Source organism: Sorex fumeus, unplaced genomic scaffold, assembly GCF_029834395.1.
Source record: "Sorex fumeus unplaced genomic scaffold, SorFum_2.1 ptg000054l, whole genome shotgun sequence".
Classification (NCBI taxonomy): domain Eukaryota; kingdom Metazoa; phylum Chordata; class Mammalia; order Eulipotyphla; family Soricidae; genus Sorex; species Sorex fumeus.
In genome coordinates this window covers 18,215,542-18,243,140 of record NW_026606111.1, presented here as the reverse complement: position 1 = coordinate 18,243,140, position 27,599 = coordinate 18,215,542, and the positions used below count along the sequence as shown (strand labels likewise).

At 38.8% G+C, this 27,599-nt stretch overlaps 1 pseudogene; it reads right to left on the bottom strand.

Moving 5' to 3' along the window:
* Positions 1–2,993: 2,993 nt before the first annotated feature.
* The window catches only part of LOC130033643 (proteasome subunit beta type-6-like), a 46,048-nt pseudogene continuing 21,442 nt past the window's right edge, over positions 2,994–27,599 (bottom strand).

Genomic DNA, 27,599 nt, shown 5'->3' with positions numbered 1-27,599 from the left:
AAGCAGCAAAAATGAATCAGATAAGTGGAATACAGTATAGACTCAAGGAAGGGGCTAGGAGTTTGCTCCATGGCTAAAGCACCTGCCTTGCAAGTGTGAGACTGAGTTTAGTCCCCACTGCCATCACGTGCACTGAGTACAGTTCAGGAAGTTCATTAGTTGTGCCTGAAAGCTCTGCTGTTTTTGGTGCCCAGTGTCACAAGATACTGTCAGCTGCACTGCATCCAGGTGTGTGTGTGTGTGAGAGAGAGAGAGAATCACAACAAAGTGTGTAACCAGGCAAGCACCACAACCAAAATGACCTGGAAGTACAGTGGCCAGCAGTATGACCCCACCCCCACCTCCACAAGCATGTATGTAAGTGCACCAACAACTCCTGGTAAGCATGACCACCAGAATGTGTGTAAGCACCACAAGTAAAGGAGTGTGACCCTTGCCTCACTGAAGCCAAGGGTGTAAGCATTACAACCTGATGTGTATCTACCATCAGTCCCTCAGCAAGAGACACAACTAAATGTACAAGCACCACAAGAAGTGTATATGTAGTCTCAGTAATCATAACACATCAACAGAGGCAAGGGAACGGGTGGGGAGGGATGGGGGGAAGAGCAAACTCAAGGGTTAAGCATCTGTAAACATGAATATTGAGAGCAGGGCTTTACTACTAATAAACCAATTAACTGATTAGTGTCTATGTTGGAGTCCATGGACCTAGAAAGGGAAAATAAAACAAAATATAAGGGAAGGCTGATTTATGATAAGGTTCAATGAAAAATAAAGTACCAAGATCAGATCCTAGAACAGTGTTTTATAAAGTCAATATTTGATGGAGGGTGTTTGACTGGATGGTTAATGAACAAACCTCAAATTCTGAGTCTGGGTAACTTGAGCATTGATAGGTAATAAATGATAGTCAGTAATTCACAAACACCCTCAAACTGGCTTAATTGTCATGAGACGACACAAAATTGAAATTATGGTCACTGAAGTTCAGTTCATTTAATTCAATAAGTACAATTAAAAATGCCAAACTAGCTAGGCTAATGTGGGAGGCACAATTAACTTTTGAATTTCTCTTTCCTGATAGTTTTTGGTGCTACAGAGATATAAATTCATGAATGCAGAAAGATAAAATCATATTCTGATTTAAGGGATACACTGTCCTTTCCTACAGTTTTTCCTTTTACAGAAAAGATTATTGGCTGAGCTGGCTATCCTTTTTAATGAATAAGCACTTGCTAATATTTGCTCTGACTAAAAACTAGAAGAAGATTTCCCTTGACCTGCATGCAACCTTCCAAAACACAATAAGATATTTCTACTATGGCAGTTTTACATCCCTTCACTACTCCTGTTTTGTTTCTGTTTTTGTTTTTGTGCCACACCCAGCAAATGCTCATAGCTTACTCCTGGCTCTGCATTCAGGGATCACTCCTGGTAAGTTTGGGAGACCATATAGGGTGCTAGGGATTGAACCTGGGTTGGCTGCAAGCAAGTCAATCACCTACCCTCTGTACTATTCCTCCAGCCCATCACTAGTCTTCTTAATTGCTATCATTTCCTCTGTTTTCCTGCTCAGGATTTTAAACCTGCTCTTACCATCATTATTTTGGCTCAAATATTCAATATTAGCTGTCCCTAAGCACAGGCACACGAGAACATGAATGTGATGGATGGAAATACCAGACAGGGATAAGAACCAGGCAGATGCACAATATTATGCTACTGTAAAACTCGTATCATAGCTTTGAATTCTATGCTTTTTGTTATTTTCAAGTGTTATGTCATAAAGCTGCTGGCTGCCGCTGGACAGCCTCTCCTGCCCCCGCGCCTGGCTGCCTGGCTGTCCTCGCTGGGGCCCCTTGGAGGGGAGCGGGTTGAGCTTTCCTTCCTGCCCCAACCAGGGCTCTGGCAGCCGAAGACCTCCAGGACCAGCCACCACCATGCTGAGACCACTCTCCGCACACCTGAAAGTACCGGCAGAGGACCAAAGGCAAGCGGGTCCCAGGGTTGAGATCTCCAAGCCTACTCTCTCCAAGCCTACTCAGATTGGGGCTGAGCATCCTCCACCCAGATCCTCCGAATTCCAGTAGGCGGGGGTCACACCCAACAACTGGCCCCCTGGCCCTGTGTAATCCCATCAACGGCCAAGACTCAGAGACTATAAAACCCAGCTTCCGGAACCGCAAATGCGGATGCGCGACATCTTATTATGACATCTTATTATCTCATTTCTACTTTGGACAAACTGGAAGGCTACCAAATGTAGCCTGCCCACACGGCAGAGTCTGGCAAACTCCCCGTGGCATACCCAATATGCCAAATACCAGTAACAATGATGGGGCTCATTCTCCTAAAGAGCCTTGAATATAGCACTTTCTTAAAAATCTCAGGGCTAGGATGAAGGAGACGTTACTGGGGCCTGCTCGAGGCAATCGACGAATAACAGAATGGTCGTGATTCGTGATGTCATAAAGATTTGATATTTCCTTGCTTTTGCATTTTCATCTTTTGAGCATTTTCATGTGAAATTCAAAGGAAGCACTCCTTGGCCCCAAAATAGATGATATTATTAATATTTTAAAACTTATTGCATAATTCCAGGTTCAAGTAGCCATGTCAATATAGTAAGTCCATGGTCCACGGTCCTCCCATTGTTCATCGATTTGCTCGAGCGGGCCCAGTAACGTCTCCATCATGAGACTTGTTACTGTGTTTGGCATATCGAATACATCATGGGTAGCTTGCCAGGCTCTGCAAGTGTCAATATATATTCCTGAAAAATAATTCTTTTTGTGTAGTTATTGTGCCTTTGCTTCCACTTTAAAATTGCAGTCTGGGAAGATGTGAAAACTATGAAAGTGCTGCCACCTTGAGGATCTCTGCAGCCCACTTAGAAATTTACCTTCATCAAGCAAGCAGACGTGGTGGTATTTAGTTCTATAAAGAAACCAAACCAAATCATATTTTTAGATACAAATTATGCATATATATTTTTTCCTTTACCAAGATTTATTGCATTTTACATCACTATAGGTGTCTCTTATTGTATACTGGATTCAGGGAGGTGGGAAAGTGGCACTGGCAAATTTGGGGATCTGATTTCCCAAAAGTACCTGCAGCTCTACCCCTGATTCTGCAATGACTGCCAGGCGGATCACTCCTCCACTGGAGCCATCCCTCTCCAAGGCCAAATCGAGAGCATTAGCAGTGAACTGCAAACATTCTTCCTTGGTCATGCCTTCCTGGTAGGTAGCATTGACATAACCATAGATATAGGTGCTCCTAGAGCCCCCAATGGCAAAGGGCTGTTTTACCATACTCCCCCTGGGCACTGAGTATACCCGCCCTCCTTCTTAGTGATCCCAGCCTGCACTGATGATTCCTGCCATCAGATCTTCTCGGTAACATATCTCCTTAAAGAGGTTGACTACTGTGTGTACCAAAGCAGACTCATTCAGTTCTATTCTGTGGAAACCAAGCTGGTAAGTGACCGCATCAGGGACTGCATGGGGATCAGCTGCTGAGCCAGGGCTACAGTAGAAAAGTCCATCATGAACAGGGATCACCTTGTCAGTCACTCGATTGACTATGTAGGACCCAGTAGTACTGGAGTCAGCCCCCAGAACTACGACCCCGTCAAACTACACCTCCATGATAGTTGTTCCTGTGGAGACTTCATGGCTTTCCCTGTCAGGGGTACAGGCCTGTGGTCCCCAGGCAGGTTCTGCCCCCGCTCTTGGTGGAGTTTTACTAAGGTGATTGTCATCTTCTTCAGCCAAATTATATATTTAAAAGAATAAGGAGGGAATTTTTTTTCTTTTTTTTATGTAGGATTACTGCTATTTATTCAGCCACTGATTAGCTGATTGAATTGTGCATGAACTCCACCTTACTTTTTTTTTCATTTTTCAATATAATTTTATATATTGAGTCGCCGTGAGAGCAGTTACAAAGCTTTTGCGTCTAAGTCTTGGTCATACATTGAAACACCTGTACCTTCACCAGTGCCCATTCTCCACCCCCAACAACCCCAGTATACCCCCATCTCACACCCTTTCCCTACCTGTGGGGCAGATGATTTCCACATCACTCTCTCTCTACTTTGATCACATTCAATATTTTGACACCAGACCCACCATTATTATTTGAGATTTTACCCCAACACTCAGATCCGCTGAAAAGGCAACAGTAGACAATTTGTTTTCTGTTGCTGCTTATGAATAACATATGATGTCGCGTGGCTGCAGTAGTGGCCACGCGATTTTGAAATTCCAAAATTTTAACACTTAAATCTGGAGGGATTTCTGCCAAAACCTACTAGGTTCCAAGATTTTCTCCTGAGTCTCCTGGATAATGGCCGTTAAGCAGCTTGATCAGGAGCCAGAAAGGCCGTTCGTGGGCAATGACTTGGGGTCTCTCATTGGGGTGGGGAGGACAGGACCGGCTCCACCCCCATCCCATGAGGCCCTGCACGTCTCGTCACTGCAGGCCCAAACCTGACTGTCCAATGACCTCTGGAGGATGACGGCCACCGAGCTGCCAGGGGGAAGCAGGCAGAGGGACAACACCCTTTCCCCACTGGGGTGGCCTGGCGACAGTAGCTTACTGCATGGTCCGGACGCATTTCTGCCAAAAGCCGCTGGGTTTCAAGATTTGTTTCTGAGTCTCTGGGATCATGGCCGTTAAGTAGCTTGATCAGGAACCAGAGAGGTCGTTCGTGGGCGATGACCTGGGGTCTTGTTGGGGTGGAGAGGACAGGACTGGCTCCACCTCCATCCCGTGAGGCCCTGCGTGTCTCCTCACTACGGGCCCATACCTGACTGTCCAATGGCCTCTGGAGGATGACGGCCACTGAGCCGCCAGGGGGAAGCAGGCAGAGGAACAACACCCTTTAAGGAGGGAAAATTTTGATAGCAAGCTATCAAATAGCGTGACATATTCGATATGCCAAAAACAGTAACAGCAAGTCTCACAATGGAGACGTTACTGGAGCCCGCTCGAGCAAATCCATGAACAACGGAAGAACAGTGCTACAGTGCTACAGTAACACTTTATACTGGTTTTAACTTTTTAACTTTTTAATTTATTTTTATAAAGTAGTTCACAATATTTGATTACATTTAATATTTGTGAATATAAAGTGAATAAAATATTCTTTAACCATAATTTTTGGCATTAGGGGCTTGGAATTACAAGAACCTTATCAACAATTTCCTCAATTCGACTTCTTATGAATGAAATAAAATGTTTGAAGCAGCTAGGTATTTTTTATAGAATAAACTTTACATTAAAAAGAATAAGTCACTTAAAATACAGAAATGATCACAGAAAAAAAAATGATAAAACCCTAACTTCTCCTACTCTTCTAAATGCTGTCAGGATTTTTAGCATAAACAAGCTAACTGGAACAACATTGTTCTAACTATCACTTCCTCAGAAAACACGGGAGTTAGGACTAAATGAAATCCCATTCCTTAATTTATAATAAGGGGTGGTGGTTGTTAAATTCATGATTCCCTAAAGATGAAAAGACAATGCAAAGAAAGGTATTCTTTACTGACAGGGCTGCATTTGGTGAGCTCTACTTCTATGTACACTACATTGACTGTAGCACTGAAGCACTGTCCTCCCATTGTTCATCGAGTTGCTTGAGCAGGCCCAGTAACATCTCCAGAGTGAGACTTACTGTTACTGTGTTTGGCATATCGAATATGTCACGGGTAGCTTGCCAGGCTTTGCCATGTGAGTGAGATACTCTCGGTGGCTTGCTGGGCTCTCCAAGAGGGTCGGAAGAACCGAACCCGGCTCGACTGGGATGGCTGCGTGCAAGGCAAATGACCTACCGCTGTGCTATCGCTCCAAACCTACATTGACATATTTTTTAAAAATCAATCTATTTAAATAGAAAATTTAAGGGACTTTTTTTTTTAATTCTTGGCTTTCTGAAACATATTTCATTATCTCCTACAGAGGTTTCCAAACTTATTTGGCCTTCTGCCCCCCCCCCCCCCACTTTAATGAAAAAAAGAAAATCTTTGAACAGTTCCCTTAGAAATCTGTCTTTTTAACCCAACAAATAAAAAGCACCCCATTAATTGCACTCAGGGCCACCGCCCCTTGGAGTGGTCTACTACCCTAGGGGTGGTATCGTGACCAGGAGATCCTGAAACATTGCTGAGTTCTACCTATTCTCCATGAATCTTTCAGCATGGGATTGACCCAAGTGCCTGTGCCCAGTTACAGAGACCAAGACTCGAACTTCTGAACCTGAGCTCTGAGCATTTCAATGGGACAGTAGTGGACACATTTTTTTCTATAATATAAAAGCTTTATTTTGCAAGCAGACATGAAATTTCATCTGCTTTGCATCAGTCTAGTTTTATAACTTGAGAGAACTTGGCACAGCGACTTTCAGTCAATCCTCTTACTGCTATATCCTCTTCTGAGAGGAAATAATACCTGTATGACTTGACTTTTGTTTATTTTGTTTTTGTTTAAAAGAGAATAAAACACAGGTAATGTCACATATTTGCCCTCTGTCAAAGCTCGATTCTTGGTCTGACTCAGCTGAATATCTCTGGAATAACAGCCATATGTGGGTTTGGGTTGTGCTTGGTGGGGGGTTGTTGTTCTGTCTTTGTGTGCACTGCCAAGCAACCTGAAACTTGATTGACACTTAGAAAAGCTTTTTTTTTTTTGGATCATGGAATTCATTTCCATTGCAAATACTGTTTTATTGCTAAGAAAACAAAATAGCACACTTTAAATTTTTTCTTAGAAAATGTAATAACAGAACTCATAGTTTTCTGTATATTCTTAGATATCTAAACTAACTACCTAGTGGGCACTGTAGTAGACCCCAAAATATGGCTTAACTGGAGTAGTTGCAAATCCATGGATATTAAGATCCCTGTGAGTGAGTCCTTGGGGGTCACTGCAGTATACATCCATTCTGTCATAAGCTTTTTAAAACAGGAACGGCTCTCTTGCATTTAGGGACTATGTATATATTAACTGGGGGATGTAGAGGAATGACAGAGGAATGAGAAAGGTAAAAAAAAGAAAGCAGGGAGGTACTCACTGGAGAGTAATCAAGTGCTAGCAACAGTTATAAGTCAACTGCCTGGAGGACCCTGGCTCACTTAGGATAGGCTTACAGCAGATACCCACCTACAACTCTTCCACAGAGCAACATTTCACATAATTATTTCATCTCTGTATGTGTGAAATTCAAAAGCAATGATCTAACGGATGCAAAGATCAACTGGAATTAAGCCCTCTTTTTTTCTGACAGGATTTTATTTTTACTTTTTTTTAGCTAGGTTTTGTTCTTCCTGAATGAAGCCCTTATACTTTAGCTATTCTTAGATATTAGCAGTTGTGTCTTAGCCTACCTATTATCATCTGAGTAAATGTCTGGTTCAACAACAATTTTGCAAGTACAGTTACTTTGAACATATGTATTTGATTCAAGTGAATAGCTTTTACTCTGCAAGAGATCGTATCTTTACAAAATGTACAGTATAGATAATTTTCTTTCAGCTTTGAAACTTTAAAAGAAAACTATACAACTTATCCTGTGGAGAGAAAAATAAAGGAAAAGTGAAAATACAATTAATTGTTGCACTTCTTAACAGGTTAGACTATCAATGATAAGACATTGTGATTCATAGTAAAAATTATGTTATCATCAATATTAAAAGAACTTTAAAAAATAGCTTACTAGGGGGCTGGAGTGATAGCACAGCAGGTAGGGTGTTTGCCTTGCACACGGCCGACCCGGGTTCGATCCCCAGCATCCCATATGGTCCCCTGAGCACTGCCAGGAGTGATACCTGAGTGCATGAGTCAGGAGTAATCCCTCTGCATCGCTCAAAAAAAAGCTAAAAAAAAAAGCTTAGTAGTAAACTCAGTGACAATATTAATTATGTATTGTCTGCTCTTAATCTGAAAATGGAATTAAAATAAGACTTGAAATGTAACTATTAACAAAGATAATGTGCTTAGTTAAGCAGCTAACTTAATTATACAAATTTATATCACTAATATGAGATAATATTAGCATAATAACAGTAACTGTAAACAAGTTGCTATTATCTTATTTAGTCCTCCAAACCCAATGAGGAAGTCTCTGTTGATATTTCATTTTACTCTGCTGCTCAGGAAGACAATACAATATTTCTAGAGTGATTTAGTATTAAACAACATATTGAATTAAAAATGCACTAAACCCAACAACAGAAGTTTGAGCAATCTCATAATAAATATTATTGTGTTTTATTATTCATTTATTCAATTTGTTTCTAGATTCTTATTTACAGTGATTATCAACTTTAACTTATATTGTCCTTTGAATACAGAGTAACTTTTGGTGTTTATACCATCTAATTTTATTTTAGGAAAGTTCTGAATCTTTCCAGTTTTTCCCTCCCAAGTTACAGTGAATGTAAAAAGGGTCATTTAAACTATTTATCCTCAAAGAACCAAAACAATTTTTTAAAAAATAATGTTTTAGATAAGCCATGTTGGTGGCATGGTTTTAAGTGTTAAAAAAAAGGAAGTTTAGTTAAAGAACTTGCACTGAACCTCGTATTCTCACATGTCATTAAAAAAGTTTACCAAAACAGTTTAAGAAAGAACCCAGTAAACTTTTTGTAGTTTCATAATATTGGCAACAGCTAAGATTTTTCTGGATTTAGAACTGATTACTGAACTAGGAAAGCAAATCCCTAGGATTCTATTATCATCTCATTGGTGATGGTGGGATTTCCCTAATTACTTCATCATATGAGAATCAAAGAGAATTGCATAAAAATGACGTCCTCATCTTCCTCAACTTACCCAAATGGATCACCCTTGTCTCATTCAACCTACGAATATGTAGTATGTGTTGTAATGAATGAATAGAGCTGTTGTGGGTCCCTTACAGATTTATCATTCATCGTAGATGTTAACTACCACAACAAGTAAAGAGATAGGGTTGAAAGAATTCCCCACAAATTTGTTTCGGTTCACTTGCCAGACAGGCGTGTGCAAGGTCAATTTTCAACAGAGGTCAGAGGTTGCCATAAGAACATTTCCTTAATATTATTGAAAAAAATACAATGGAATTTAAAAATCATGTTAAAGTTTACTTAGCACATTTAGCAAATATAGGTCCAAATTTTCTTTTAGTAATTATTGGTAACTAAAATAACATATAAAGCCTGTTTTTGTTTTTGTTTCTTTGTTTATTTGGGAGCCACACCCAGAGATACTCCAGGGTTACTCCTGGCTCTGTACTCAGGAATTACTCGTGGTGGTGCTCAGAGGCCTATATGAGATGCTGGGGAACGAACCCATGTGCAAGGCAAGTGCCCTACCCACTGTACTTTTGCTCCATTCCCAAGTCTCTTTAATTTTGTAATGGTATAATGCAAGTCAAATATATACAGATTTTTACCTCAAAATTATTTCTTTATTATTTATTACTCAACTCACCGTAGATAGTAAAGGGAAGGTTTGCAGAAATCCCCTCCCTGTGCAAACACATTTTGTACCTTGAAAAATCCCAAACTCTACAAAAGTAGGATGATTCTTTTTTTTTTTTATTAAAAAATGTTTTAATAGTGAGACATCATGAGGTACAGTTGCAGACTTACACATTTTTGTGCTTGGGTTTCAATTATACAATGATCAAACACCCATCCCTCCACCAGTGCCCATTTCCCACTGGATGATTCTTAATACAGAATGCTTATGTTGTTTTCCTTTTAAACATATAGACATTGTTGTTTACATTTACAGTGACTCCATTTCTACATTTCCTCACACAGTTGGAGAAATATCAACTCTCTCTTGTGTTCCACAAACTTCCCTGGTTTCAAATGGTTTTACAGTCCCCTCAACTTGAGAGAATTTGATAATTCTTTTGCCAGCTGAAATTCTAAACATTAATTTTGTGGATCCAGTAAGGATTTATATGTCTAACATGTTTCTGGAACATTTTGCATAACTGTAAAATCAGTTTAGTGCAGATTTATTTGAAGTTATAGTTCACTGCAAGTGCTTTTTTGTCACAGAAAATTTGACTTGTGGTCTAGGATATGGCCACTGTAAATGAAATTCTTTCTTTGCTTGTAAAGAGCTCGGCCTACTGAAAAGGATCAATCACCTCTTATCTATGAAGCTGTATACAACATGACATAAGCCACCTCACTGCTTATTCTGGGTACTTCATTATTCCTATTGCTGTCAGACTTCTTGGTAATCCTATTTTTGATACCTGAGCAAGTCTGAAGAGTCGCACACCACCAAGGCACTGCTTCCCCGAATGTAGTTGGATAAGCTACCTCTTCTACCAGACAGTGCAAGTAACTAGGGACATTCATATATTCCATCACTTTTAAGCAAACAAACCCACACTCCCCCTCCACAGGTGTTTTAAAGTGTATTTTCTCGAATATTTTCACTGCCATATTCAACAATACATTTTCTTTTCTGACAAGATGCCACCATCTTTGCTCCAAGTCCTTTATCCAAGACCTATTCTCTCTAAGACTTGGCATGTCCAAGTAAATAAATGTTTGTCTCACATAAAATTATGGATAACTCTTGTAGCTCTATTAACAGTAGATAAAATATGGAATCAACCTAAATGTCCATTAATAGATAACTGAAAAAAGAAATAATGGCATACACAGTGGAATACTGCTTGGCCATTAGAAAAGATGAAACTGTGTCTTTTAAGACAAAATTGGTAAACTTGAGGTGATTATACTAAATGAAATAAATAAGGTGGCAAAAAATTTTCTTGGTGGTTTAACTCAGTGGAATATGAATTACTAACGCACAAAATCTGACAAACAAAAAAATCTAGCTCCTAGACTCAGTCAAACCTATGGCTGTTCCCACCGGCAAAAGGGAGGAATGGGTGGGAAAAAGGTGCAGAGGGTCTTTTGGTGGTGGGACTGCTAATAATCATACACATATAAACATATGAAACCAAACACCAGAAATTGCATAATATTATAAAGCTATGATAAATAATGAAAGAATACTTATCTCTAGATCCTATAACTCAGCTTCTCAATGGTTTATTGAAATGGGAAGGGGAAAATGTATATTAAAACACAAACAAATTAAGAAATACACTACTATAGCTTTCTTTTTTAAATATTGAGTCACTGAATTATATAGTTACTCATGACTGCATTTAAGGCATAATTTTCCAATACCAATTCCTTTACCACAGGCCCACCAACCATAATTTTTATTCCCACATTTTACTAAAATTAAATCTACCAGTCTACACAATAAAAATAAAAGAAGCAATTCTCCCTGTCCCCCACCACACACAAACTCACATACACAGAGAGAGGGGGAGAGAGAGAGAGAGAGAGAGAGAGAGAGAGAGAGAGAGAGAAAGAGAGAGAGAGAGAGAGAGAGAGACCACCACAGCATAGACTAAGAGACATCCTCCATGAGTCTGGGGCTAAAGAAGAAAGAACTCCTGAATAGGATGCTTTATTCTCCTAGAATGGATGGCTTTGACTAAGCATGTAACTAATCTGCACCTCAGTTTCTCCAGCTAAAAAGGAAAAGTGAAGAGTTATACTAGGCAACAACTAAAACTCTATCCTGTCTTATACATCTGTAAGTCTATAAATACAACAGACAGCACAAGATTTGATATTTGATTGTCTCCTGTGCACTCACACCTGTCCTTACTGCACATATTTATTCTATTACGATGCTTCTCCTCCTCTGATAACTAAATCATGCAGGTAAATCCAATTACGGGCAGGCCTTCTCTCTGGGCACCAGCAGAGCAAACAGCTGCTGATCATTAGCATCCCTCCACATTCAGGTAGATCTCCTTCAAAAACTAATTAGAGGCTTACACCAGAATTTTTAATGGAGAGATGTCTGAAAATCACTCCAAAGCAATATATACAAAATAATAACCAGCTTTATCAGACACTGAATAAAACACTGAATAAATGACCTATCTTAAAGCAAGTCAGTGACTGGGTGCTATGCTTTCTTTTGTTCATATATTCCTTCCTTATTAAAAAGTTGACCCATCTAAACACATTTTTCTATTTTCTTGGGCATCTTTTGTTTATTTGTTTGAGGCCTTATGCTTTCTGCAACAGGCTTGAATACTGTCCATCTTTCCATGTGTTATGAATGCCAAGGACACACCAGACCCTAGCTCCACAGATATTTCACAGTTCCCAACACTAAGATTGTTCTTGCAGAATATTCTTGTAATTTCTTTGTTTTAACTGCCTCTTCTTTCTACCTGATTTATCTTTCTGTATATAACTCTTTTCTCTCCTCTCTTTTTTTCCCAGACTGAAATTCTCAGTGTTGTCCATGCTCTGCAGGGCTCTGTACTGGATATTGGCCTCTTCTATTTATCCCGGGATCCTCTATAAACAAGGGCTGAACTAAGTGATGAGTGAAGCATTGATCAGCCCATTTGCACAATCCTAGGATTATGCCTAAAGATTCTTCTGTCTTTGGCTTTTGGAACTGACTACCATTCAAATGATATTTTTCAGGAAAGAAGATGTAAGAATTTTCTTTCTGGAAACATTCTACCTAGGGGGAAAGGGGGAAATGATGCCTCTTGGAAGTCAAAAACCATTTGTCTATAATTAATTTGTGTTCATTTCAAGTCATTCCCAAATCAACCATATCAATATCCACTAATTTTTAATCCTTTATTTACCAATATATTTGGATAATAATTATAAGCAACAGTTATGGGCACTTACTACGTGCCTGGCACTACCCAAAATTCATCATCACAACCATGCCTGAATAAAGTTTCATGACTCCCTTTGCCCAGAAGGATACTGTGGCTGAGAGAGGTTAAGTCATTTCTCCAAGGTCCCTCATACTCAACAGCAGTAAAGACGGACTTTGAAAAGGCCCCAGCTCCAAGGTCTACTCACTCACTTGTTTGGCTGCCCCATTTCTCTATTTGTGTATAATACACAATAATTTTTGTGTGCGCTAGTAGGGGGTAGGGGGATGAAATGGTTTAATTCCATTGAATGACAAGTAACTTCCTAGATTCTCTCTCTTTCCCTCTTTGCAAAACAAATGCTTGACAAGAGGGACACTGTTTGTTTATTAATTACCAAACATCTGAAACTGGAATTTTCTCCTCTGAAATTATTTTTCCTGGTTTGAATGGGAAAGGAAAAAGTTTTGTTTACTTCTGAATGAGTCTGGTTCCTATAAAAGGATGTAATGTGAAAAATAAATACACAAACCTGGAGAGATATTGGCACTTGGGCAGTGGACTTCTGTGGTTAACATACATTTTAAAAAGTTGTAAAATTTGTGGTGGGATTGGTGTTCAAATATTAAGTGTAATCAAATATTGAGTTATGTTATAAAAATAAAATTAAAAATAAATAAAAATTTAAAAATAAAAAGGTGTGAAATTTAACTTTTTTTTTTTTTGGCTTTTTGGGTCACACTCAGCTAGTGCTCAGGGGTTACTCCTGGCTCTGCACTCAGGAATTACTCCTTGCGGTGCTTGGGGTACCTTATCAAATGCCAGCGATCAAACCCAGGTGGGCCACGTGCAAGGCAAGTGCCCTACCTACTGTATATTATTCCGGCCCCGGAAATTGAACTCTTAAATGCAGTCTTATAAATCACTATTATCTTTTTATAATCAACAGATAATTATAGCAGGAAATTATTTTATAACAAATTATAAGATTATATATATCACTGTCACTGTCCGCCCATTGTTTATCAATTTGCTCGAGCGGGCCCAGTAATGTCTCCATTTTGAGACTTCTTGTTACTGTGCTTGGCATATTGAATACGTCATGGGTAGCTTGCCAGGCTTTGCCGTGCGGGCAAGATACTCTCCGTAGCTTGCCGGGCTCTCTGAGAGGGGCGGAGGAATCGAACCAAGATTGGCCGGGCTGGCTGCATGCAAGGCAAAAGCCCTACCGCTGTGCTGTGCTATGGCTCCAGATATATATATATATACATATATATATATATATGTATATATATATATATATATATATATATATATATGAAAACTGAGGTCCAGGGTCCATGAGGTTTGTTAGCGAGAGAATAGAATTACAATTACTGGGTTTCTCTTTTAGAATTATTTCTAGAAATGGATGATGACATCTATCTTGTGATAATAAAAGTATCTGTGATAAGGGTCATGGCCCTGTTACTGTCAACAAGCTTCTATTTTTAGTAACACCATTTTCCTTTCTCTCTACCACCAGTGTTCAACAGAGAAGAAAATAAGAAACCAATAAACCAATTGTCTCCCCTGTACTTTGGCTTTGCAACCTTGAAGAGGCAGCTGCTAATGCAGCTCTGATCTGGGCAGAGGGACCATAACAGAACTTGAGTAGAAGGGTGTGCTAAGGAACTCATAGCTGGAGACATCATCTGTGAGTTGGTAGTTGCACTGCTCAGTCTACTGATAATCAAGATGCATTCCCTTTGTAAATCCTTTCAAAGTCTCTTACCAGGTCCTTTTAATTATCCAAATTTTGTGAATCAAGAGAGAAAGAATCTTCAAAGGAATACTCCCTCTTAAACCAGATCTTTAGTCTCTGGTTCCTGAGGCTAATATACAAATTACCGAGTTATTCCATGCCATCCTCCATGCCCTCTTCCCAAAGATCTGCAAAAATCTTCTGGTGTTACATAAAGAATAGTTCCCTGTCACAAAATCCTTTCCAGATTATTTGCCTCTGGAAAAGAATTGACTGATTTACTCAGACTGATTTTTCTCCATGATGTTCAACTTGCTGTGCCTTTCCATTGCTTTGTCACCAAATCTGACCTTACTTCTACATGACCTTTAAGTCACCTCCTGGCCTCCAAATTATTCTGGTGTATGTGTCTCTGTGCTAAACTTCTCAGGAGAAGGTATCTTGCAGAGAACTGATAAATCTTGAGTAATCTGTATTACCTTATTTAGGAGTTAGGCCTTTCTTCTTAACTAAATTCTAACAAGCAACTTTGCATTATCATCCATATACACTCACCTGTGTAGATTCCATTTGTTTAACCATCATTTTAGTATAATTGAAAAATAAAGATACAGAGAAATATTTTCCAGACTGAGAAGGGTCCTTGTTTCTATATCAAATATATGTCTATCTGTGAAATCAGATGGTTAATTTGATTTTGCTTACTATCATGGTAGTTATTTATTGAAGAAAAAAAATATTATTTCAATCTTCAGATAATTCATCATTTGGCAAAGCTGAATCTTGACAGTCATACTCAGAGGGGTTAGAAGTAGATAGAATTTTAGAACTTTGTATTTCCAAACCCAATGTATGCTTACTTTTGACATCAGGCATGCTAAATTAAAAACAAAGGCACACACATATGCACCTGCACACTCACACATGCACAGGCACACAGTTTAAAAGTCAGCAGCACCACACAGTGGTATGTGTGAGAATGGCCATTCTGGGGGAATCACCACTTATGTTCACTTGGAGACCAGGAACTGGTTCTTTGTTGATTTTATAGAGAAGTTGAAATGTGATCGACGCCATGTTATTTTCTTTGAAATATTCTTTTCATGATGTTTTCATTTATTGACCTCTTGACAAGAACAATTATTGGCTAAATGTGAAGCTTATAGATAAAAAATGGTAACAATGAAAAAATAGTCATCTTACCATCTGTGGCTGTGTTTATTATAAACAAATGCATTAAAAAATTAATGATGGAAAAACACTGTTGCCTGAGGGCTTTCCTTTTATTCCTTGGGCCAGAGAACATTTTGCTGCTAAATTTAATCTCCCGAAAGTCAAATTTTATGACTGAAAATTTAACACAAATATAACCACTGGCATTACAGTGATCACATTAAATGAAAGGAAAACAGACCTCTGCTAATGTAAATTTAGCTACAGTTTGGCTTATGTATAAAACAATCAATCTAAAAAACCATTTCAGTCTCAATATATTACTTCTTTGGTTCTTGAAGTATGAAAACCCTTAATTTCTAGAATGGATTCTATGCGTGCTGCAATGGGGTGTTCATCTTTCCTCAACAACGCTTGATCTCTTAATACCTTCACTGACACTCTCAGTGGACAGCCCCCCCAGGCATTTCTCCATATGTGAAAAGTTTTCAAGAGAACTCCAACAGAATCATTGGTGTACAGAGTCATTTTCCCATTATTTAGCTTTTTAAGTCTTCTTGCTGTTGAAGGAAACATTATTAGCAGCAGAACTGCAGAATAGTCTGTAGTTAGGACAAATGCACCAGTAAAGCTCAGACAGCATCTTTGAATGGTTAACAGAACATAAAAGTAAAGGCAGCTCTTAGCACAGCTAAATGAAATGCTGAGCAATGCTGGTCCAGTGTTTTCAATACTTTAATATTGTACACATTCCCAGAACACAGAATAAAAGATCCTGTAGGAACTATACTTGTGGATATTCTCTCTCTCTGTCTCTCTCTCTGTCGCTGCCTCTCTCTTTGTCTTTCTCTCTCTCTATTTTTTTGAGGCTTTTCTTTCTTTCTTTTTTTTTTTGAGTCCTGATGCACTGAAGCCTCACCTCCCAAGAAGAAATTGCCCCTCCCAGGACTAGTCCCTAAAACTTTTTTTTTCTTTTCTTTTATTAATTTAGTTTTTAATGAATCACTGTGAAGTACAGTTACAGACTTACAAACTTTCATTTCAGTCATAAAGTGATCTAGTTGGGCCACACCTGGTAGTGTTCAGGGCTTATTCCTAAAGCTGTCTTGGGCTCAGTGGACCATATAAGTTGCTAGGAATCAAATACAGGTGGGCTGGGTACAAGACAAATGCACTAGCCGCTGTACAATCACTCCAGCCAACTCCCTGAGAGTTTAAAGGACTTGCCTGCAATCACATCATTCATAGACAAACCAAACAATCCAGACTCCGTACACCGCAGCAATATCCCTTATTCTTTATGACTTCTCACCTGTTAAGTCACTACCCACTGCTCTTACCACCCCAGAGCCAGCTATCAGACAGGGATGAACAGTTCCAACAACCTTCTGAGTTTATTCAAACTAAACAATCCTAAGCCTGCTTCCCCTACTTTGCCCATCCTTCCCCACAGAAACCCAAATAAAGATTTTCCCCTATACATTCCCCTCATTTTCTCTTCATCTCCTGAACTACCCCACACAGCGCAGCCTGGTATTCCTGGTTTTGGGCTTATAAGGAGCAATGAGTATTTTTTTTTTAAAAGTCTTCCTTTATGATAAGTATGTCAAGTCTGAGTGTCTTATCAAAAATGAACTAAGGCAACATGAACATTTTATTTTTATTTTGTATATTATTTTCCCTGCTGCCCCTTCCTGTCATCGTTGATGTTGTTGTACAATGACTGTTGCTTGCACACATGACTTTCAGTACTCATTCATTTAGCTGTGGTGTTTGACAGGGTTTTTCATATCAAGTGACTTTGGTGCTCATCGAGGGTTGCAGCTCTTGAGTTGCGGTACTTGCACACGTGATCATGGATGTTAAAATATCTGGTTGTAGTGCTCATGCTAATTCTAGTTGTGGTGATCTCCAGTGTAGGTGCAATATTCACACACATGTTTGCCAGGAGTTGCACTTCTTGGCCATTATCATGTTCTCATATCTTTATTTTTATCATGCTCCCTGGGAATTGTACCCTTTTTGAGATAGTCACACATCTGATTTCAGTGCAGTTATAAATCATTTATTGTGCTAGGAATCATAGATGCTGAAGTTGTCAGGCTTGAATAGCAGAACAAGCTCAGTGCATATGGTAGCACTGGAGACTGAATTCTCGACCTTTCGTTTGCAAGACGAGCATTCTAAGCTAAGAACTAGTCATCCTAGTGATCCAGGATACATTTTGAATAGGTTATTAATATATAGGACTTTCTCACCATCTTCATCTTTTGTCTGCCTATTCCCAGAACTACATGAAAATGTGTTTTCCACAGGATTGGATATGAATTTCAGGCCCAAGGGAATTTTAAAGGGAGGATGATTATTTGTCATTGTTACTTTGTGGGTTTTGTTTATGTCATTGAGAAACTTTCCCATAATACTTGACCCAAATAATGACTCTAAAACCATGCTTGTTGGGATTTTATGACCAAAATTCAATTTCTTTGGAAATTTGATTGTGAGCCTGGTCTCTAATTTAGTTCCAACTTTTAAAAAAATTATTGCACTAGCTTTTTACTGATTTAAAATTCTAAAACCAAATACAGAGCTGATTAAATAACCAAGCATTAATTTGGCATTAATCAATAGTCATCAGACTTACGTATTTGCCCCACGTGTCTTGATGCATTTACCAAATTATGACGTATTTCAGTTTGACTAAATAATTAACTTTCATTCTGCCTAATAAATTACTCTTCTCATAGCTTGTGCTCAATTGACTCTGCTATTCAATTTCCTCTATTGGATTCAGAGGGCCCCAAGGTTCAGACCGTTTCATTTGTGCAACTAAACAGTTCTCCTAGTGTTACATTTAATTAAAACAGCAGTATTTAAGAGAAATATTTCACTTCTAAAGCCTAACTATCCACTGTTGGTGTAATTACTTTGCAAAAATCACACTGTGGCAAGACAGGAAAATATACAGAGATGCAATCGTGGAGTCACTATTGGAAGCTGAAAAGTTTTTTTACTTACTAAACTAATATATTAAATATATAAACAAAATACTACCCACAGTAGCTGCTCAGGTCTACTTCACTTATTTTTTACTAAAAATGAATAGCTTCTGAATCTTGTACTGCAAGTATGTTAGGTATGTATGAATGTCTCTCTGTGTAGATATGTATGGATGAATGAATGAATGTGTTTAAACAGAAGCACTATCACTCATTAATCATCTACTACATTCAACCTTTAAAAGCACCTGTTTAAACATTGTACATGTTTTCTCTTAAGTTAGTAATAATTGATTCTTTCTTGTTGGGTTTTTTTCGGGGGGGCATACTGATAGTCCACAGGGCTTACTTCTGGCTTTGTGCTCAGGAATCACTCCTGGCAGTGCTCAAGTGACCATATGCGGTGCCAGGGACTGAACCAGGACCAGCTGTGTTCTAGGCAAGTGCTATACCTCCTGAAATTACAATCCTGCATTATTAACTCATAAACATTATAGATTAATAACAATAAGAACTCAAAACAGATTCATAAGAATGTACACTTGTGCTTTGTATGTGGGTAAAGAATTTAACCAATGAAATGCAAAATGTTTTAGATTTTTCTAATCTCCCACACTATAGGGAGTTAGTATTTCCATATAGAACCCTGTTAAACATCTTATGGATGTTTCTTATTTAAATCTTAAGACAATCTTGAGATGGAGGTTTATAGTTCTTTTTTAACTATAGTTTTTTTTAACCATTAGGGAAAATGGGTCTCCCCAGAAGTAAAATAAAGTTTTTCATTTATGTAGGTCTTTCTGTTCTGTATTGTTTGTCAAGGTAAATCAATACAGTGAGGCACATCATATTTGAAGCATTAATGGAAGTTCTTTTCGGCATGTTTCTTGCTTTGCCTCCGACTTTCCTCTCAGTGAGCTGACACCACTTGCTGCTTCAAGGAGCTGGACAGACACAGTTCCAGAGTCAGGTCCAATGGGGTGTCCAAGAAAAAAATGGTCTGGGAAATGGCTTCTCAAAATGACTCTGGCAAAGGAGCAGTTACTTTTGCAATGAAAGCAAATTATACATAAAATAATAAAAACGAGTTGCTTGGTACATAGATGAAAAAATCTGAACACAAAATTACAGCCCCAAGTGTTAATGATTGAATTCATATTGCTACAGAAGTTACTAAATACTTTTACTCAATTTCTGTAACTCATCCCATTGAGAAAATAATAGGCGATAATGTAATAATTTGTATACTAGTACTGTATGCTGCATTTTAAACTGATCCAAGGCATGGCCTTTTGGTAGCCATCCAGAATCCTTCTCAACTTGGGGTGAGAAAACCAAGGGAGGTCCCCCAGAGGCAAGAGAGGGAAGAACTATATCTAATGGGATTGAAAGACTAAATAATCCATGACTGCATCAAGAATGGCAGCTAGAGCATGGAGTAGACAACAGAAGACCATTACAAGATTGTAAGTGGAGAGGAGGTAGAATTCAGTAGCCAAGACGTGGAGGGATGAGCTATAATCAAATGAAATCTTTGAAGCAGGATTCCACTAATTAGGCACACACCCCTCAATGTACCATCTTTTTAAGAAATAAGTCTCCATGAGCCAACTCAAAGAGAAAATAAAGAAGGAGGTGAAGAATCCCAAATGCCTAAGAATGGGTCTCTAAGAAGACTGAATTTAGAGTAAGAAAAGTGTCTGCGTTATTTTGATTTGGCAAAGTTTAATTTTCTGCTATTAAAGGAAAAGAGGTTTTTGCACTAAGATTAGAATTAGAATTAAGTGGTATTTTAAAAAAATTAGTATGTATTTTTGTTTAGGCTAAAAAAGGTGATTTATTTTCTAAGAATCACCAGTCAATAGGAGGTGTGTGTGTGTGTGTGTGTGTGTGTGTGTGTGTGTGAGACAAGAAGATACGTGAAGTGCCTGCCTTGCAAGTGTGAAGTCATGAGTTCCATAGAGCTACCACATGTGCTGAATCTGACGCTGACAGCTCTGCTCTATGTGATCCCTAGCAGGACAAACCATTTCTGGCTGCATCATATCTGAACATGTTATGTGAACACTACAAATAAAGTGTTCAACCAGCTAACAATAGAGTCAGAAAGTGCATTAGTACCACAATTGAAAGAGATTGGTTCAGCACATGCGCAAGCACCACAACTAAAGGAGTTCAATCCTTGGTAAGCACAAACCCTGTGTGCAAAAACCCTGACAAAGCATTTGTTTGAGTCCTGGTCATCACAAACTATTAACAGAGGGGGAAATGAGGGGAGGGGGATAATAAATAATATATATATAATCAATTCTTGGTCTTATAGTTGGCGAAGGACAGGCGGGCGTTACGAATACTTTTCCCGGCTTCTGCTGCATCTATCAGTACTTCTGCTCTTCTCTCTTTGAGGTCTTCCTTGATCGCATCTCTGCACTGCTTTGCAAGCTCGGACGTTAGCTTGCGGTTGCCTGAGGCATGCGCCAAACCACGCTGGCGAATTAGCTCAAGAGTTTTCGAAGATAGGCGACTTTTTGTGGCTATCTCTCTCTTGGCGTTCCTCGCACATTCATGGAGGTGCTGAACCAGTCGATCGTATTCCTCGTCAATGTTGTCAACAATGGCATCTTCCCATGTTGCCGCAATAGTACCAAAGAGTTCCCAGTTGGTGGTCATTCTGGGAGTTCTCTTTTTGAACTTTGCAGCCCTTTCTCCCCGCTCTGTGAAGTAGAATTTTGCACGAAGGAGACGGTGGTCCGATCCCGTTCGAAATTTTGGGACAACAGCGACATCAGTCAGGCAAAACCGTCGATTGAATATGATGTGGTCTATTTCGTTGTGGAATCGTCCACCGGGAGACTCCCATGTCCATCGTTTAGATTCTGCCTTCTGGAACTGTGAGTTACCATGAATGGTCTTGGTCGACATGATGAACTGCCCTCCGACGTCCTGATGGATCCATCACATCCTCCAGAAAGGCAATGGAGAAGATTATTCATGACTTCTACTCAAATCTCTTCGATAGCCATGTCCACTTGCCGACATACCAAATTCCACAGGATGGGTATGTCGTTCCTAACGTTCTCCCTTCCGAAATCCGACACGCCATTTCGTTGGTAAAGAAGCAAACAGCACCCGGCCCAGACAAGGTCAGACCTGAACACCTGAAGAACCTGCCGTCAGTACTCATCAATACACTGGCTCGACTCTTCACTCGCTACCTGTCTGAATGCAAGGTTCCGTCCCAATGGAAAACCAGCAGGACCGTACTACTGTTCAAGAAGGGAGACATCCATGACATTGGCAACTATCGCCCGATCTGCCTATTGTCTGTCATCTACAAGCTGTTCACTCGAGTCATCCTGAATAGGATTGGCAGAACACTAGATGAAGGACAACCATGCGAGCAAGCAGGGTTCCGCAAAGGATTCAGCATCATCGACCATATCCACACGGTAACCAAGCTCATTGAGGTTTCTCGGGAGTTCAAGATGCCGCTCTGCTTAACGTTCATTGATTTAAAGAAGGCCTTTGATTCTGTTGAGACGGAAGCGGTCATTGAAGCCCTAGCCAATCAGGGCATTCAAGCCCAATACATCAGGATCCTCCGTGAGCTCTATTGCGGATTCACTACCAGGATCTCACCATTCTACAAAGAAGTGATCGTTGATGTCAAGAGAGGGGTGCGGCAGGGTGATACCATTTCACCAAAACTCTTCAGTGCCACCCTCGAGAACATCATGCGACGACTGGAATGGGAAGGAATGGGAGTGAAGATAGATGGTCGGCAACTACACCACCTCCGCTTTGCTGATGACATTGTTTTAATAACACCAAACATCAGCCAAGCGGCACAAATGCTGGCCGACTTTGACCGTGAGTGTGGAAAGGTAGGACTACAGCTGAATCTTACGAAGACAATGTTTATGAGAAACAGCCTTGTTCCTGACGCCCCATTCGCTCTCAATGGAACGACCATCTCCGAATGCAACAGCTATGTGTACCTAGGTCGAGAGGTCAACATGAGAAATGACCTGGCACCCGAGCTGCGCAGGAGGAAGAGAGCGGCTTGGAACGCCTTCAAGAACGTCGAAGAAATAGCTAAGAGGACGAAGAACCTCCGGCTCCGGGCACATCTCTTTGATTCCACTGTTCTTCCTGCATTAACATATGCCTCAGAGACCTGGGCCCTACGCAAACAAGATGAGAACGCCATTCAGGTCTCCCAAAGAAGAATAGAAAGAGCTATGCTTGGAATAACACGTTTCACTCAAAAGAGAGAACGAATCCGGAGTTCTGACATCCGTCGACGATCAAGGATCAGGGACGCTGTCTCATATGCCAAGGTGTCGAAAATCAGATGGGCTGGTCACGTAATGAGATTTAAAGACGACCGTTGGACTAGAGCTGTTACTGATTGGATTCCACGGGATATCAAGAGACCGCGTGGCCGCCCACCTACCAGATGGTCAGACTTCTTTGTCAAGATCATGAACGATCGGTTTGAGGCCCTCCATGTTCCCGGAGCGAAGAGATGCCATTGGGCTACACTAGCACGCGACAGGGACAAATGGAGACGTTACTGGCGCCCGCTCAAGCAAATCGACGACTAACGGGAAGTTAAGTGATTAAGTGATATAATCAATTAAAAATAAAGTGGAGCTTAAATTTCCTAAATTGAAATGCCATGCTCCCCTAACCATACCCTTTGAAAGGTTCTGTGGGGTTCATGCCCAATTCAATCAGCTTAATTGATGGCTGAATCAATAGCAGTATTCCTACATTTAAAAATAAATAAATAAATTTCAGTAGGAAAAAAAAGGTTCTGTTGTTCCCCAATGAACTCAGAAAATCTATAATAATATATGATACAATACGGTTTCACATTTCAGAAGTCATTTTCTATGTCCCTGCTGTCTTGTCAGAGGCATTGCTTGCATGCAGATCCAAGTGGCAGTGAGACCTTCACTGTCTCATTACTATGTCTCTATGATGCCTTCTAGGCATTTTGACTCATCACTAATGCATGAAAAGCACTGTCTTGGATATTGGAGAGAAAAGGGGTAAAACATTTGAAAGAGCGGTAAGGAATAGAACTACACCCATTGTTCACATCCTCATCGCATGAGTCCCTAAGGCAAGGAAAAAACTCTGATCTCTGGAGAACAAACTTGGAAACCTCTTCCTGAACTCTACTTGCACAGATAAGCAATATCCTCTTTGCAGAAAACTAAACCCTGATCTTTACCCAAATGCGTCCTCCCTATATTTAAAGTTGTCAACATTCAAATGACACATCAGTGGGGAAATGGCTGGCTGGTGGTTTGAATGAGAACAGCTGACAAAGAATATCATGTCTTTGAGGACAGGGCTGTGTGTTATTGCACGGTGGGGATTACATAAAGCTGCTTCTATGGGACCATATCATTGGTTTGGAATGAAATGTGTGGTTGGTTTTCATCACTGTGGCTTGTCAGTATGACAAAGACCTATAAGTCCTGGGTCCCTGTTTCTACTTGTTGACACTGACTAAGCCAAATGACATCAACAGCATGTTTTTAGTTTCACATTTTCATTGAATATATCCAGATTTACTGTTTTGGCCTCTTGCAATGACATCTGAAAAAAATTTTGAAAAACAATAGCTTGAATATTTTATGCTGTCTTCTACCTCAATGCTTTAGTCTCCTAATTGAAGGAACAATATCGTCTAAGAATCAGCCTTCTAACTTTGGCTGTACAGGACAGGATTTCTCAACTTTTTTTTTCAGATCGTGACTCTCTTTCAATCTAATTTCATTCTTGGACCAACCTGGCCCTCTGGTTGCTCCTCTTAATCTCTTAGCAAGGCCCCTATTTATGCAATTTTCAACTGCAGTACTCTTGGACTATCCTGGACTTCCACAGAAGTATTAAAAAACACCTGATACGGTAATAATGACATATGAGTGCTTATATCACAAACAACAATAAAATTAACCCCCAAAATGCTTGATTTTAACATGACCATTTTTCAGTCTATTGACAGAAGAAAATACTTTCAAACTAAAATTTTTATTTGAAGTCACAGAAATAAATCCTTGTAGAATTCCTTCTCACTATATATCTTTAAAAATACATTTTGAATACCTATTTTATATGACCTGATCTCAGGATTACCAAAGTGAATGAGTCCTGATTGAACTAATCAATTTAGATTTCATTAGGTTTTCCAGAGACTAGGAAAGGAGTAGAATGCACACATCATACTTTGCAACAAAACTTTGAGTCTAGGGGTGGAGAGATGATACAGTAGGCAAGGAACTTGCCTTGCTTTGGGTTTGATCCCTGGTACCCCAAAGGATTACCCAAGCACAACGAAGACAGACCCTTGAGAAAAGAGCCAGGAGTAATGTGTGACCACCAAATAAACAAAAAGAAAGAACAGACAATTAAACAACCTGAGTCTCAGAAATCAATTTTGGTTGTAATAAACTCCCATCTATTCCAAGGACAGGCCCTCCTTGGCTTAATCCTTCAGAATATCTCATTCTCTTTATCTTATCTCAGAATAAAGGTGTGATCTATCTTGACCCAAGGTAGAGTTAAACCCTTCTGTTGCTTTGTTAAGAAGAAGATTAAAAAGAAACTTTCTATTTCTTAGTATATAGTGATGGCAGGCATGATAGATTGATTGTTTTGTCACATTGAGGGAAGCCAGCTGGAGGATAAGAATCTGCTACAGAGCTGAGCATATTGAGAAAAACAGAACCAGAGCCATGATCAAATTAAATCTTGTATAGTTTCTTTGTATGGAAAACATATTATATGGATCTTCTATCACTTGCTACAAAGCACCCTAACTGATCAATGTCAACAACTATCAACCTTCTGGAAAGAAAGTTAAAAAAAGTGTAGTGGGAGTTTCCAAAGTAATCTTACTGTTTTAGACAGTATCTAAAATTACACTAAAGATTGCCATCAAATCTAAACAATGAGTTTTCTTTTTAAAAAGCTTAATATTTCTTTAGAATGTATGATGTCTATATAAGAAGTAAACTTTGGGATCAATTTTCTCTTACTTACCATATTGTCTTCAGGAAGATGCTTTATTTAAGTTCTGTTCTTATTTACTTTTGAAATAATAAAATACAGTTTTAGAAATCTTGTGAGACAATGAAATAACTCATAAAAAGAAAACAAACTACTGTATATTTCTGATAAATTTCATTATTTATGATTGCTCATTATCTACAATCACTCAGTTAGGACATTTTACCTCTAGAAGTCTATGGTGTTAAATACCTTGGATTTGACCTGTATGAGCTACAAGAATTTTAAACATTTCAGAATGCCTATAGAACATTAAGTATCTCAGGCATGACGTAGAAGATGTTTATGGAAAATAAGTTGTCTTTTTTAGTTAAAGTGATAAGGTGAGTTTAAGGCATAAATTTGGTTTATTTATACACCACTATATAAAGAATTTAATAAGGAACACTCTAAAATATTTATCCATATACCTATTTCTTAGAAAAGATATATTGAATAAACACCAGATGGCACTATAGCTTGAAATAACATTCAACGAAGAGGACTAAACTATTTATGAGAGATAATAAAACAAGCAAAAGGAAACAAAAAGGACATAATAACTTCATATTTAAGAAAAGATTATTAGAGAAAATAAATTAATCCTATGCAGTCAATGACAACTCAATAAATTAACTTGTATAACCTGTCAAATTAATTTTTTCAAGTACTTTCTTTTTTCTCCAACTGAAATAAGAACTAAATTGACCGTGGCATTTCAATTTGGGAAATTTAAACTCCTCTTTAAATATAACTTTAAATATGACTCATGGAAAACAACAAATTATTAAACCAATTATTCAAAAGTATTTTTGTTCTTTTTGTCTAAATTTATGTTTCAGCCTACTTACTGAGTTTTATGACAAAACAAGTTTTTTTTAGAAAACATAAAAACAAGTATCTACTGGAATCCTCCCATGAAAAAATAAGATAGGTAAGAAGTTAAGTATTTGATTTACAGCCCTTTTTTCCTAGTTAGGTCTCAAGCACATAGGTAATTTATAACCCATTAGATCTGTAAATTAAGCCCATAAATGTAGCACCTTTGAGTGAATTTTATATAACATAGTATCAATTTCTTGACTATGAAGTCTTCCTCAAATTAAAAACAAAGGAGAGCATGGAGGGATCACTGACCCAGATTTTGTCCACTGAACCTCATCCATTTGGAGTTCCTAAGCCACTCAGAGATATTGCAGTTTCCAAAGTCATGTCTCTGTCCCATAGAGCTATCTACATGCATGACATAAGTAATGCAGTAGTAAGCATTGGAGAATACCCTCCTAAAGTTGGAAAGTGAAGCCTAATAGTGATGTAAAATTAATGTTTAAGTACTTCATCTGAATATTATATTTCATGTAACCAAAGTCACTGCAGAGTAAATGGAAACTTGTTTGTCTCCCATTTGTATCTCAATTGTGTTCTATTGAAAGGGAAAAAAAAGTATTCTCTTCTTTTGATGAGTCAATATGTCCTCCCTAAATATTCTCTGCTAGGACTTAGTCTCTCTTTTGGCAAACGGTCCTGTTAAGTGGCTAGTAAGAGATGTTTTCAAAGTAATTAGGTAGTTTCTAAGAGAATTCTCTGCAACAGTCTTTACTCATAAAATAGTACAAATGTGGCTGGATAAACTCATGACACATTCACTACTTAAGACATAAATATTATCACAACAAAAAGAGGCCAAAAAAACTTAAGAATAAGGTTTGTTAATTATAAACTATTAAAATACTGTTTTACATGTTTTAAGAAATGAAAATATTGTATCTTTGGAGACAGACATTTGAGTTATAGGCAACTAGAAAAGAATAAAAGAGCTCTCAAGTAGCCAAAGATCATAAGTACACACTGAATTCTTCTATTTCTAAGAGAATATAAT